General features: G+C 42.2%; 1 protein-coding gene and 4 non-coding genes across 6 annotated transcripts in view; 3 read left to right on the forward strand and 2 right to left on the reverse strand.

The window, feature by feature from the left end:
- The first annotated feature begins 2,329 nt into the window (after positions 1–2,329).
- Trnat-ugu (transfer RNA threonine (anticodon UGU)) lies at positions 2,330–2,402 on the forward strand. The gene has a single exon. It is a non-coding gene; the product is annotated as a tRNA-Thr (tRNA).
- Positions 2,403–2,714: 312 nt separating this feature from the next.
- Trnap-agg (transfer RNA proline (anticodon AGG)) lies at positions 2,715–2,786 on the forward strand. The gene has a single exon. It is a non-coding gene; the product is annotated as a tRNA-Pro (tRNA).
- A 3,174-nt stretch (positions 2,787–5,960) lies between these two features.
- Positions 5,961–6,042, reverse strand: Trnal-aag (transfer RNA leucine (anticodon AAG)). Its single transcript has one exon. It is a non-coding gene; the product is annotated as a tRNA-Leu (tRNA).
- A 637-nt stretch (positions 6,043–6,679) lies between these two features.
- The window catches only part of Rnase10 (ribonuclease A family member 10 (inactive)), a 101,907-nt gene continuing 93,722 nt past the window's right edge, over positions 6,680–14,864 (reverse strand). For both annotated transcript variants that reach the window (XM_078049900.1, XM_078049899.1), the window contains 2 exons: positions 13,121–13,236; positions 6,680–12,993 (listed from right to left, as the gene is read on the reverse strand). The gene's annotated coding sequence lies outside the window, so the exon portion shown is untranslated. The remainder of the gene's footprint in view (positions 12,994–13,120; positions 13,237–14,864) is intronic.
- Trnap-agg (transfer RNA proline (anticodon AGG)) lies at positions 6,735–6,806 on the forward strand. Its single transcript has one exon. It is a non-coding gene; the product is annotated as a tRNA-Pro (tRNA).

The raw sequence follows: 14,864 nt of genomic DNA on the forward strand, positions 1-14,864 counted from the left end.
CATATTCCAGGAAAAGGAAAGAGAAGTCAAGAATATGATCAGAGAATGACAAGCTAAGAAAGGAGGAGAAACAGCAAGGAGGGAAGGAGGTAAGAGGTAGTTTTGACTGTTTGCCTAAGGCCAGTGTTATGGCTTAGATATGAGGTATCCCCCAAAAGCTCATGTGTGAGATAGAGCAAAAAAGTTTGGAAGTGAAATGATTGGGTTATGAGAGCCTTAACATAATCAATGCATTGATTCATTTGAATGGATTAAATGGGTGGTGACTATAGGTAGGTAGAGTGTGGCTGCAGGAGGAAGGTCACTAGGGGGCAAGCCTTTGGGCTTGTCCCTGGTGAGAGGAAAAGTTTATTTGGGGCTCACAGTTTCAGAGGTCTCAGTCCATAGACAACCAAGTCCATTGCTCTGGTACTGAGGTGAGGCAGAACAACATGGTGGAAGGGCATGGCAGAGGAAAGCAGCTCAGAACATGGCACCAGGAATTGGTGAGAAGTAAGCAGTAACAAAGATCATAAGAATGTTGATAATAATGAATGCTCATTGCTGTGGCCCCATCTCAGTCATGGCTGTTAATGCAGGGAAACACCAAGCAAGGGATGATGGGGGATTGAGAAAAGACAAATAGACACACATAGAGAAAAGGCTAAGGCCAGGTGGGACATCATCCTCTAAGGGAGGATGATGACCCAGAGCTAGTACAGCATGTTCATCATATAGGTTTCATCAAAAGATTATTTGTGAGAAAATTTCACCTGAAGGACACAGGACTGGCAAGACATTAGGGTTAGCTTGTTATGCTCAGAATTCTCTATCCCAGGGAGTTGGTGCCTGAGCTCAAGGTCCTGACTGACACACACTGCTCTGTGTCTTTTTGCAAAAGCCTCCTCAGGCCTGTGTTACCATAGCAACTGGGCCATCTTGATTTGTACCTTTGCACAGGAAGTTCCCAGTGCAAAAGCCATGAGGCAATCAGAAACCATGGTTCATGTTACTGCTTTCCACAGCTCATTTCCAAAACAAGGACACTGAGACATGGCAGAGTTAAATAACAGACCAAACTCAGGTTTTTTTCTAACCACTGCACTATGCACTCAATGTCTACACACTCCAACATTCACATTCCATCTATGACCCACTTTGTTTTAATTGGGTTTTCCTGTTCTAGAAAGCCAGGCAACACTACTTCCTGAAGTTGTGAGGCCTCTCTTTAGTTGCAAGGTCCAAAGAGATCATCCTGTTGGAGGTTAACTGCAAAGAAATGCTTTGTAGGCAGGGGGATACAGAGACCTCCTTCTTGATTCAGTTAAAGCCCAGTCTTGTTCTCTTGAGAACATGGAGGCATAGGAAGACCAAGGACTGAATGCTCACAAATTTTGGGAACAGCAGTGCTTATCAGGACACAGAGGATTCTGCAGTCTTTCTCCGGTGCTGTGTTCCTATTCATCTCACCTAGACTCATCCCCATTAGTTATCTCCAACCCCAGAATAGTTGCCACTAATGCTTTATTTTGCCTATACTTAAATAGAGAATATCTGTTCCTTAAAAATTTGAAAGATCAGCAGCATTGTTTAAAGGAGACCATCAGAAATTTACAGATTTCCGACAAACTTTGTGATCTAGGAAAAATGAAAACATTAAAAAGTAGTGAGTATAAGAGCAGATTTGCGACAGAAAACTCTCTTACTAAGCAAACTTGGTTCACTTCTTGGGGTTGCACCAATTAGGCCTTTTCTACAATCCTTATCTATAGCTATATTTGCAGTAAGAAATAGACATGATTATTATCTAAACAAAATTTTCAAAAGTTGGAAACACAATTTTTAAAACAAAAATCGTATTCTTTTTTTTACCGAAGATATGTAAATCTGTGTGTATCTTTAGAGAAAGATTAAACTCTTTCTCTCCAACACTCTTTTTCCTTATTTGCTCCTCCCGTTTGATCTTAGGCATTCACTCTGAAAACGCAAAATTAAAGGTTTGTCGTTCTGGATTCAGAAAGGATAAAGCCTCTCACCCCGTCCCTGGATTTTCCCACCGCTTGAGTGAGAGGAGTGAGCTCTATTCCCTTTGTCGATCAGTCTCCAGATGCCCTCTTACAGCCCAGGGGGGATCTTCCAGACACCCCAATATCCGGAATTACGATCTCTACACCATAGAGGCACAGCAGGCGACGTTTTAGCAACAATGATGAGTAACAGTTTCAGTTTTGTACCAGAATACGGTGCCCTGCCCTTTTGCTTGGAATAAAACAACGTTCAGTACTTCGGAATGCTAGGTTTACAATATGAGTCTATAAGACAAGAGAAAGAGAACAGGCTCACAGGTGGCGGCTCCATAGCTCAGGGGTTAGAGCACTGGTCTTGTAAACCAGGGGTCGCGAGTTCAAATCTCGCTGGGGCCTGCGGTAACCTCTTTTGTTTTCTTTTGCACGAGGAGAGATGAAGGAAGGGACCGTGGCTGGTTCGGCACGTGTCCACAATGCTGGTGTCAACTCAGGAAGTTCTTGAGCAAATCCGATTCAGCTGTGTCTGCGCAAGCCTCCGGTTTCATCTAGATCTGTCACAGAAAGTGAGCTCAGCTTCTGTGTGAGGCGCCAGCCTGCTGTGTTAGCAAACACACATTCTCGCCGATAGAAGGCACTCCACCCATCTTTTCCCAGCCAAAGGATGCCGTCAATGAGCCTTGAGGCAAAATCAAATGTATTTCTAGACGTGGCTCGTTGGTCTAGGGGTATGATTCTCGCTTAGGGTGCGAGAGGTCCCGGGTTCAAATCCCGGACGAGCCCGAGTTTTCTTGCTTCTGATTTGTTTAAAGGAAAAAAAGTAACTGCATTTTGTTCCCTCTGTATCTTTGCTTTTAAAAATTACAATATCAAGTCTCTGTGGAGGTGTGAAACAAGAAGGCATCCCAAATTATCCTCTGTTCTTTCTGACAAAGTGCTCCCCTCCCATAGCGGCTTAAAGAGCAATCTATTCTCAGGGCCTCTCAGTGCGTCTGTTGTGCTTGGAAACATGCTCCTTTCCCTCCAGGAATCCTGTTCAGCCAAATTTCGGGAAACTCTAGCCCTAGGTAAATATAAGGAGCTGTCTTCTTTCCTGGGAAGGAATTGGCAGCTGATAACACATTATTGCCTTCTGTAAATGTGTGATGTGCTATCCTTTTAAAAGAGGTTTATATTCTGTCACATAATAATGATCTTTTCTTTTCCTTTTTTCCCTCATCACCCTCTTTTCTCCCTTCCCTTTCTTTCTTAAAATATTGTAGATGAACACTCAGTAACTTTACTTGTTTTTAATGTGGTGCTGAGGATTGAACCCAGTGCCTCACACATGCAAGGTAAGAACTTTACTATTGAGCTACAGCCTCACCTCTCTTTCTTACTCTTTTTCCACCACAATCCTGAGATAAGTAATGAATTCTGTTAACTACAGTGAAACAAGACAGTATTGAGGGACTATAAATCACCAAAACAAAAATTAAATGTTAAATTAGAAAAGAATATTTTGTGGGCCCCTGGGAACCTTCTTTATTGTATAAATCACTATTAAAGACTAGAATGACCCCATTAGAAGGGAATTACATCTTCTTCCTGGCCGCAGATTGACCAATTTATTGACACTCATATTCTCCTTTCTGTCCTCTTACTAGGCTCATCATCATTCACTTCTACTTAAGGGCAGCTCCTCCAGTTTCACCTCAGATGACTTCCATCCCTTCTCCCCTACCCTAGGTCTTGGTTCCTGCAATGACATGTCCCCCCCCCCCCGCCCCCGCCCCCAACTTCCACCCCAATACACCCAGCAGCTATTTTTCCCAGTGTGAAAGTTCAATCCTGTTAACTTACAAATTGTAAGTATTGCTAATCCTAAAACTAAATTCCTTCTTAACTATCTTTTCCATCTGTCAAACCAATGATCTCTTATTAGAAAGAAAGTTCTTAAAAGTTATGCATTTTGTGTCTCCGTTTCCTCCCCTATGTTCTCTTCTCAACCAAATAGGATAAGGCTTTTTTTCTCCACCATTCCACCAAAAGGACTCTTGTCAAGGTCACTAATAACACTGATGTGCCAGTCCCCATTTTTATCCTACTTGCCTTTTTAACTGCACAGGAACACTACACTACTCATGCAGGAGGCTACTTTCTTTTGCTGGCTCCTCCTTTCCTTACCTCTCAATTCTACTGTTTTCTTGCCCTCCTTTTTGGCTGTCTTTCTATACTTATTCATACAATCATGTGACTTCTCCTAATTTTATATCACAAACCTTGTTAATAACTTTGTACATATTATCACCAACTTACCTCATGTGAAGAATTATAGGCATCTCAAAAATTAATTTTAAAAAATGATGCTCCTCTTCCTACTGCTCTATCACCACCACCTATGGAAATAGCTTCTGTTTTTCATCCAGTTCCCCCAAACACCATGTGGAATCCACCAGTGAACCATGTTGGCTACCTCCCTTCATTTCCCAACCAAGTCACTGCTATCACCCTAAACCCTTCATCTCTCCATAGACTCCCACAACTCAGTTTCCTACTTTCTTTATTTCCTAGAGAGCAGCCAGATTTACGCTATAATTAATATTAGTAGCATATGCAAAATAATATTCTCCTCAGCTTAAAACAGCCAGTAACTTCTCCTCACACTTAGAACAAATCCTGTGATCTTCCACTTGTGTATTATGGTCCTGACCCCCTCTCTGATCTCAACTCCTAACCCCATCTCTCCCTTCCCACTCATTCTATTCCAGCTATCCTGACCTTCTTGCTGCTCCAAAAATAAAGGGTCCTTGTGTCTTGTTCAGGACCTTTCACTTGCTTTTACCTCTTCCTTTGGATATTTGTATGACTTTCTTCCTATTCTTGAATTCAAAGGTCACTTCTTTAGTGACATCTTCCTTGACCACCCTTTTCAAAACAGCCTCCAAATGTAACTATACCCTACCAGACTTTGCTTTTCTGCACAGCACTTATCACTACTGGATATTATTATGTACCATAGTATATATAACATTGTTTCATGTTTTTCTTCTGCTTTCCCTACTAGGATAAAGCTTCAACAGGGCAAGCATTTTGTTGTGCTTATTTCATACCCTCAGGACTTAGCAATGTGTATGATTCATGGCAGGTTGTTAACAATGATTGAAGCAATATTAATACAATTCCAGCCACACCTGCTGGTCTCCAAAGCCACAATTAAATAGGATTTATTTCTATTTTTTGTAGATTCGGATTGGAATATTCTCAAGAATAGGGGCCATGGCCATGGGCTTACATTAAAAAGAGAAACCCTAACTTGAACTTCCTCACTCTGTTCTAAGCAACTTACAGGCTTTACTAGTTTTCATATTAGAGGGAAATGCTGTTCTCTCCACTTCACAAATGAGCAGATGAAGCCTAAAGTCACACAGTCAGTAATGTGCACTGGAACCCAGCCATGCTGACAGTCAAATCAGGGTCCCTTTGCCTTCTCCCCCACACCACCACACTGCCTTTCCCAATACTGTATTTATTTTCCGATGATGTCCTTACATGTTTCAAGACCATTTTGAAATTGTAGGGGTTTACTTTTCCGGTTGGGCCCGTGAACTTCCCTTTTGGACAGGCATTATATTCTATTCATCTTTCTGTACTCCTCAACAATTACGACAGGGCCAATTACAGGACAAGTGCTCAAAATATACTCTTCAGCTGAGCCAACAAATGCAAAGCAAAGCTTACAAATTTATGATGTTAAAGACCTAGCACTTTGCCTCTGGGAAACAATGATTTCCCAAAGGCAGCTATGGTGCTCTTTATTAGGTATTGTGCATTATGAAAAACTTTGGAATATGACCAAAAGAGTGAATATATCATTTCTATCAAGCTGAGACAAGAAATAAGATAGCAAAGGAAGATAGATACCTTGTGTTTTCAGGTGTCAACACCATCGCCGCTCTGTCACAGCAAAAAACCTTATGGCAGCGGTGGGATTCGAACCCACGCCCCCGAAGAGACTGGAGCCTTAATCCAGCGCCTTAGACCGCTCGGCCACGCTACCTGCTGGCTGGCTGAAGGAAGCATATTCTCTACCATTTTCTTCTGCCCCTCCTCCCACCTCCTGGTGCATATTTATAAGTTTATCGGGTTGTGTCATTATTTTATATTTTCTGTCTGGTTTGTTTAGCTTTCGTTCTTCAGTTAAGCCACGGTACTCGAGGGTGGGGGAAAGAGCCGTACAAGTTTGGGAGAACGTTCAGAGAAAAGGAAGACCACTTTTGGTGTAGCCTGCAGGCCGCGCTTTCTGCGCCGGGCACAGGTCGGGAGCCTGGCTGGGGGCCGGCCAGGGCGACCCCCCCAGCCTCGGGCGCTCGGTGCTCGGCACCGCGCAGCCACAGCTTCGCCTCGCCAGCCGCCGAAGCGGTGGGTTCCGGGTCAAGGGAACCCTCCCGTCGCTAACTCACTGGGACTGTCCCTGATTTCCTTCTCCCGATTCCTGCAGCATCTCTGGTCCATTTGGAATAAAAACACCATCACAATTGTTCTCGCTGACGTCTAAAAAATTCTTCCAAAAAATAATCTAATTTCAGGATCTCGCTTTCCGGAAATTGGCCAAGGAAGACAGCAGTTACTTGCTTCATCCACTAGGCGTCACCCCATACCCATAATTATTAAAAACTCTTGCAACCAACTGTGGATGTGGCTAAAACTTTTTTTATTGAAGTTATAAAATCCAGAAGACCTTTTACAAGTGGCTCGTTGGTCTAGGGGTATGATTCTCGCTTAGGGTGCGAGAGGTCCCGGGTTCAAATCCCGGACGAGCCCACCTTTTAGATTCTTGATTTTCATCTGTGCATCATCTCCCCAGTACATCCACAAATCTGTTGACATTAAAGTCGCACTGAGTATACCTTCATACAAATTAGGAACCATCTACACTTAGTATTACCATATAAACACCATTTTATGCTCCTGTATTTTACATTCATACATTTTATCCAGAAATTGTTCACTCAGGACTTAGAGATGCTTATTTTATGTTAATAGTTTTACATAATCCTTGGCTTTTCTCCACTGTTATTACAAGGGCCCATCTTTGGATGCTGTAACCTGTGTGGGGAAGCAAATGTTATAAGGTGTCTGGTCACCTAAAGCCTGGGTTCGTTCTTAAATTCAGGCCATTTGTGTGGTTGTAGTGGTGGGGTTAAAAGAGTCTAGAGTAGTGTACCCTTTGGGAAGGAACCTTTCAACAGATTTTCAAGTCTCATTAGACTGACTTGTGGAAATTTTTAACCTTTCACTCCTGGGTCCAACCGCATAACAATTAAATTGGAATTTTTGAGGATGGGGCCATGGGTCATGGTAATTTTCTAACTGACACCCCAGGTGTACTTACAGTTGCCCTGGGAGTTATAGATTCTACCAAAATGTTCTATAGGCCCTGCTGGACACCATGCCTTGTATCCTAGCAGCTCTAGGCACACTCTGCACCCCATTTCCCCCTCCTCAGACTCACTCCTTACATGGGTACCTTGTCTTCCTTGATTAAGTTTACTTCTGCATCCTTCATGTGCCACATATAGTTTGTCTCTATGATCCTTTTACTTCTCCAAGCCACAGAAATGGGCTGCATTAAGAGCAAGCAGGAAACTCAAAAAGAGAAAAGAAGCAATGCAGTGGTTCAGCCTACTCACTTAAGGGGAGTATATGGATATATGGGGGAAGCTTTCATCCCCTATGGCCTGCCATTATTCTCCTCACCTCCATTCTCTCCCTTCCTGCTGGGTATATGTTCACTGCCTGCTCTGCAGCCAGATGTATCAACTGATGAGCAATGGCTTGAAGCCCCTTTCAAAAACTCCTTCTAACAATGCTGTTGAGCATTTAACTTCTGGTAACTCTTCCACTCTTTGAAAGAACTATGAAATAAACAATTTTGGAATCATCCGTTACTCCTCTCTCTTACAACTTGCATTTCCGTTTCATTCAGCACAAAATAAAAACTCCTTGCTATAGCTCTAAAAAGCTCCAATATGATTTTGCCACTTCTTGAACGTTCTTTATTTCTTTGACTTCATCTCTTTTTTTCTTTCCTTGTGCTCATTCCATTGCAACTACATTAGCGTCTACTGACCCTCTGAAATGTCCAGTTCAGTGCCCCTGTAACTGCTCTTCTCTCTGTCTGGATTCTTTTCTCCCTGATTCCTGTAAGGATCAGTCCTTCACTTCCAATACATCTGCTCAGATGTTACCCTTCATAGCTGGCTTCTCTGACCCCTCCAGAAAAATAGTCTCTTCCCTTTTCCTCTCTATTTCCTTTCCCTACTTCAATTTTTTTCATTGCACATACCACTGCCTGACTTTTGCTGCTGGCTTTTTGTTTGTTTTGTTTCTAAAGATTAATTCTTAGCTGGGCATTTTGGTACACGCCTGTAATCCCAAGCAACTCGGGAGTCTAAGGTAGAAGGATAGTGAATTCAAAGCCAGCCTCAGCAAAGTTGCTCAGCACCTCAATGAGACCCTGTCTCTAAATAAAATACAAAATAGGGCTGGGGATGTGGCTCAGTGGTTGGGTGCCCCTGAGATCAATCCCTGGTACAAAAAAAAAAAAAGATTAATTCTCTCACCCCCACCACTAGAACTGAAGTTCCTGGGGAGTGGAGGTTTTATTTACAACTGGAATATCAGAGGCTAGAAAGTTCCTTAGCACCTAAAAGATACTCAGTATTATTTGGTCAATGAATTGTGTGGGTTTTTAAAAAATTATGTGTGCATTTTAATTACACAACATAATGGGTTTTATTGTGATGATTTCATATATACATATCACATAGTTTGGTCACGTCCATCCTCCTTATTTCCCCAGCCCTAGTCCTCTTCCTTGTCCTAAGTAATTCCCTTTTTGCTTTCACGTGATCCTTCTTAAAAACTTCTGGATTCTATATATGAGAGAAAACATGTGATACATGTCTTTCTGTCTTTGTCTTATTTCATTTAACATGATAAGTTTCCAGTTCCATTCACTTCTCAGAAAATGTCATGGTTTTGTTCTTTTTTTGTGGCTGAATAATATTCCATTATGTAATATACCACATTTTCTTTATCCATTGATCCACTAATGAACATCTGGGCTGATTCTATAACTTGGCTATTGTGAATAGTGCCATGATAGAGTTATTGCTTTAAATAAAAAGTTATAAAGGCTGTTAAGGAAGACTCAATCTTGTGACATTGGGGGATATAAAAGCAGAGCTGCTTCAGTACAGGGATGCATGAGGCTCTTATGACCAGATGGTGTTTGGGGTCACATTGCGAGGTTGCATCTAGCAGGGTCATTCTAGGAAGGTCTGTTAGAACTGATTTAATAAGATGAGAAACAAAACTCCATGCTAGGGAGATCTGAGAGGAAGGGAAAGACTTAAATTGGAGAAGGGCTGGCAAAACCCAAAAGGACTTTATCAATCTCACTTAACTAGGTTTTTTCGATGGGGAATCAATTGCTATGTAGTTCTGAAAAATACTGCTGTCATGTGGAGATGGTGGAGAGAGGAATATAAATGGGAGAGTGAATGAGAACTTATGCTGGACACAAAACACACGTGAATAGGTCAAGTGTCTGCTTCTGCCTCCAAGTCAAACTGGAAACTTCCCCCTTGTGGATAAAACAGGTATGGTCATGGGTTTTCCATTTAAGGTTTTGAAGAATCTGCACTGCTTTTTGCTGATGGTGTGTATACAGGAGGTGGATATGGAACTCATAAGGAAGAGAGCTGTGTTGTTGTCTAGCAAGGTGTTCAGGCCACCTTACTTATTAGGGTGTTCAGGCCACAGTTACTTACTAAGGTAAGTAAGTAACTCACCTCCCTATCCATGGCAGACTCTGGATAGGGAGGAAAAATAGCACAGCTAGAAGGAGCCAATAGAGACTGATCTAGTTTTTAACAACTGAAATGAGGGATTCAGAGAAGTGTAAGCCCTTGATTCACCTAGTAGTTAGAGGTGAATCAACTTTTTTTTTTTTTTTTTTTTTTTTTTTTTTTTTGCTTTTATTGATCTTTCTGACCCTACGTCCATATGGTACTATCGGGTCCCACCAAAGTAACCCTCACAGAAAAAGTATTAACTTTTATAAAGAATAGCTTGCTGATATTGTAGCCAAAGTGCAAATATCATTCTTTTAGGCCATTCATTCTCAATACATACTGAGCAATATTTATGAAACATCTGTTGTACTCCAGGCAGAGACTGAAACAGAGATTACTACTGCAAAGAACCAGAGAAATGCAGCCTCTGCGGTCATGGAACAACCAGATAATTTTTTTTAAACAGAGAAATATAATTCATTTAGGATGCCAGTGATTTGGGCCACAAAGAAAAGTACAGGGGTTTATGCAGCAAAATAGAAGCCACTTATGTTCTCTGGGATTTCTGGGAAAGTGTTTCTAAGGAAAGAAAGGATTAACCAGACAGAATGGGGAGAGAGTGAGCAGAGTCAGGAATATTCCATGACAGGAGAATGAGATGTATTAAAAAATTTCAGTGGGAAGAAAGTCTGATGAATTCAGAAAATTAAAAAGAGGAGGGTCTAGCAGGAATATGGACATGAAGGGAAACTAGATTTTAGGTGAGGCTGACTCTGCAAGGCCTAGTAGGCAGTGGGGAGAACAGTGGTTTTTATATTAAGACCAAGGAAAAGTTATCACCATGTTTAAGGTGGGGATGGGAGTGGGCATCAGAGGCAAACAACTGGATTTGCGTTCTAAAAAATGATTTCTGTGATGGACGAGGGTTGACAATTAGACACTGAGACCTAGGCCAGCTTTCTAATAGACAGGCAGAGCCCTGCTTCAGAAGAAGGATTACTCATGAGCTTCAGCCAAAACTCTTAGCGATTTCCATCTCCTCGATCCCACCAGCTCTGCCAACACCCAGACACTTTGGAAGGAGGTCAGAGAGGCCCAGGGAACTAAGATCAGGGTCACGGGGCTGGTTAGTGGCAGGGCCAGTTTTAACCCATCTTTCATGCCTCCTAGGCAGTTGCTCATCCTGCCCCACTGGGAGCTTCGAATAGGGAGGGCTTTTTATTTATTTGTTTTGATTTCCACATATCTGGGTGCTTTAGAACCTTGATTATTATTTGGGGTTACAGCAAAATTGTTTATCTTTTTTTTCAAGAAACTTTATCTGATTTTCAGGGAAATTGGAACTGGTCCAAAGAGGAGGGCAGAGCCTGGAAGTTCTTTGAAAGATCTGAATGTCCCAAGAGGCACCATAAAGAGAAGTCTGGGTTAATGGTCCTTCTGCTGTTAGCATTCAGAGGGGGCTGTTGAGAGATCAGCCTAAGGGCACACACAGGAAATCAAATATGCAATAATCAAAGCATTTTTAGAGGTAGAAACTGAAGGAGTGGGCCTACCAAATAGCTGTTAGAAGGCATGCTTAGGGATCCCCTCCTTAGGGCAACCTTTCTCTCTTAGGCTATTACGTGGTGGTAGTCATTTCAGGAATACAAGAGAAGTTATAAAACAAGAAACGACCTGGTCTCCCCGCAGGGAGGAACAGGACCTCCCATGTGCATAGCCTGGGGCTGTAACTACAAGGCCAAAATCCATAGCCCCTGATTCGGAACATGTCCTCTCCGAGATCAGGAGCAACTTGTTTTTGGATATATGCAGGCTCCAGTCTGCTGCCTCACCTGGATAAGGAAATAGGTGAGGTAGTGGGAGGTGAGTTGAAAGAGTACCCAGGAACTTGTGAGGGTATTGCATGAGTCCTTCAGTTACATGTCTAGAAAACTGCTGTGCAATTGCCAAAGGTAATCGATGAACCCCTCCAGGTTAGGGGTTCTTCATACATTTTCCCACAAATAGTTATCATTTTTGGAGGTGTCCCACTGACCAATTTGCCAATTCCATAGGCCAATTCTTAGGAATAGTCTTCCATACTCTTAATCAAGGTTCCCCATTTCTGGATCTGCATCTAGTTCCCTCACCTCCTGCTTCCTCACTGCTCATCCTGACTCCAGGTTGGGAGGCAGAGACCACCTCTCTATTCCCTCAGTGTGCAGGGAAATAGAATTTTTAGCCAGAGTACTGTCATCTTAAGAGAATTTCAGGTGGGTTGTTTTAATTAAGCTAGCACCTTAGTTTGTGAAAGCAAAGTGGGAACTTATAAACAGTCAAATTCTTCCTTTATTTGTTCCTACCATCCTCATTTTAAAGAAGGAACTGGGACTCTGAGAAGTAACCTCACTTTCTCACAATCACACAGCGAATTCGTATCAGAAATGGGACAAAACCTGATATCTTTTACCTACTCATCCACTCCACGAGCATTTGCCATCTGAGAAGTACCATGAACACAAGAACTCTTGTTCTAGTTCTTTAAACACACAGGGTATGTGGAGAGAAGGCCAGGCAGGTAGCTGGCAAGCCTGTATAGCAAGTTATGGAAAGAAGTATGGAGGAGGGTTTCTTAATGGACATTCATGCAGGAGAAAACCAGGGTTCCTGGAAGAGCTGTATTCTACTCGGAAATGTTTCTTGATATATGAGCTTGCAATGAGTGCCTGAGAGCTCCTGTGAACCAGTGTAGAGTTCCAAATGGGCATATACTACTTCTGTGTTTAGAAATATCCTCAGGATCTTATCTGATCCTTTGTCACCAGGGTAGTAGGTGAGAATGTATGGGAAGCTCTTAAGGGAATGTGAAAACGAGAGTAAATAAATCAGGTCTCAACCTTTTCCTTTTTTTTTTTTTTTTTGTTGTTGTTACGGGGATTGAACTCAGGGGCATTAGAACACTGAGCCACATCTCCAGCACTATTTTGTATTTTATTTGGAGACAGGATCTCACTGAGTTGCTTAGCTCCTCACTTTTGCTGAGGCTGGCTTTGAACTCACTATCCTCTCGCCTTAGCCTCCTGAGCTGCTGGGATTACAGGTGTGTGCCATGCCACTGTACCCAGGTTTTGCAACTTCTTAATTGTAAGTGGTATCCTAAGAGATGGTTTCTGGGTGAAGGAGAAAAGGAAAGGAAGGTTAGAAAATGGAGGAGAGAGGGAGGAACTTTGTGCTTCTTATGACCTTCCCCAATCCAGGGCATTCCCAGCTTCTGCCTTGGTCTCCTTCCAAACCCACTGGTAGATTCTTCCTTCTTCCTTCCATGTGCAGGACCTGGAGCCTCTCTCCCTAGTGAACTCCACTCCTAGGTCACTCAAGCTCATCGCCAGGACCCGATGAATTGGCTTCTGGAACTGCTGAAAAAATATACAATTTAGAATTTTGGAAAATACAAAACAACTCTCCTCCTGCAGTGAGTGTTTAGGAGGCAGACCCAGAGTCCAGGGAAGAACTGTTCTGATGAGCTGTTTTGGTCCCGTGGAAGCTCTACACCAGGGCAATAATCCAGACACAGACATTTCCTACTGGGCTTTACTCAGGTTTTCCTATACTCACAAATGGATTTTGTTTTGTTGTGGATGGGTGCAACTCTTCAGAAATGAAGATGCTGTTAACCAAGTTGAGGTTCATCCATTGGGAACTGATTATAAATGCAGCTTCCAGGGCTTTTCAATAGGTCTATAACCTGGCAAAGGGCCAGGTTTCTCATAGATTTCACTTGAAGACCCCCCCACACCCCCACACCCACACTTCTTTTGCTTCTTTCATAATCTACAGGAATTAGAAAGTCAATGGCTGAGAGCTGGTGGTGGGGTCATTAGTTCTTCCCAGTTATACTCTGTAGCCTCCTTCCATTCCCACTCTTTAATATGGGCAATACATGTTTTTTAGTTTTACGTAAAATACTAAGAAAACAACTCTTTAGGAACAGAGGGGAGGGCCCTAGTTCTTCTTCTGGCATAATCCCAACTCCTAGGTCCTCCTCCATAGAAGCTCTCTGGTCACCACTAAAGATGAGCCATGAGAGTCTAGGATTTGGAGGAGATTTAAACAGAGAATAAGGGGAGTAAGCAATCCCCATATCAGACTAGCCAGTGCACAAAAGAGTCAGTGCAGAAGACCTGTCAGGGGGAAGGCTAGGAGTAGTAGATAATTGGTCACCATTTAGATTTTTTTTTCCTTACTGGGGATTGAACTGAAGTTCTCGCTACCACTGAGATACAGCCTTAGCCATTTCTATTTTTTTACTTTGACAGGTTCCCTCTAAGTTGCTGCTTGAATTTGAGATGCTCCTACCTTAGCCTCCTAAGTAGCTGGAACTAGAAGCATGTGCCCCCATGTCAAGCCAATGCTAAGATTTTTATTACCTTTTGTAATTAAAAGTTTTCAGAAAGTCCGTTTAAAGCCCATATTCTTATGTTCAGTGTACATTTGAGAATAAAGGACAAGGCCTGCATCCAGCCTTTGGAAGGATGGTGAGAGAGTGAAGCAGGCCAGAGATAGCTGTCACACCATGGAGAATCATGATGAGACACCAAGGATGGATTGTCTCCCTCTTTCTTCCCTCTCATGGCATGTGAAGGGGGGTAGGGGAAAACCTATAATGGCTGGATCTACTTTGACGATCTTATTTAAAATCATGCATCACTTATCTTTAAATTTTTAAAATAAATATCTGTAAATATATACAAAAAGTAGAGAGAAAAAAATAATGTATCCCATCACACAAACACCAAATGATCTCACTTGTGTATGGAATCTAAAACAGTGGGATTTACAGACATACATAGTAGAATGGTGGTTACTAAGGTTGGGGGTGGAGGTGGGGGAAAAGGGAAACGTACAAAAGTACAAAGATTCAGTCAGACAAAAGAAATATGTTTTCAAGATCTATTACACAACATGGTGACCATGGTTAATAATGATATATGATATATTTCAAAATTGCTAAAAGAATAGAGTTTAGATGTTCTCCCTATGG

The sequence above is a fragment of the Ictidomys tridecemlineatus genome, chromosome 5, assembly GCF_052094955.1.
Source record: "Ictidomys tridecemlineatus isolate mIctTri1 chromosome 5, mIctTri1.hap1, whole genome shotgun sequence".
Lineage (NCBI taxonomy): Eukaryota > Metazoa > Chordata > Mammalia > Rodentia > Sciuridae > Ictidomys > Ictidomys tridecemlineatus.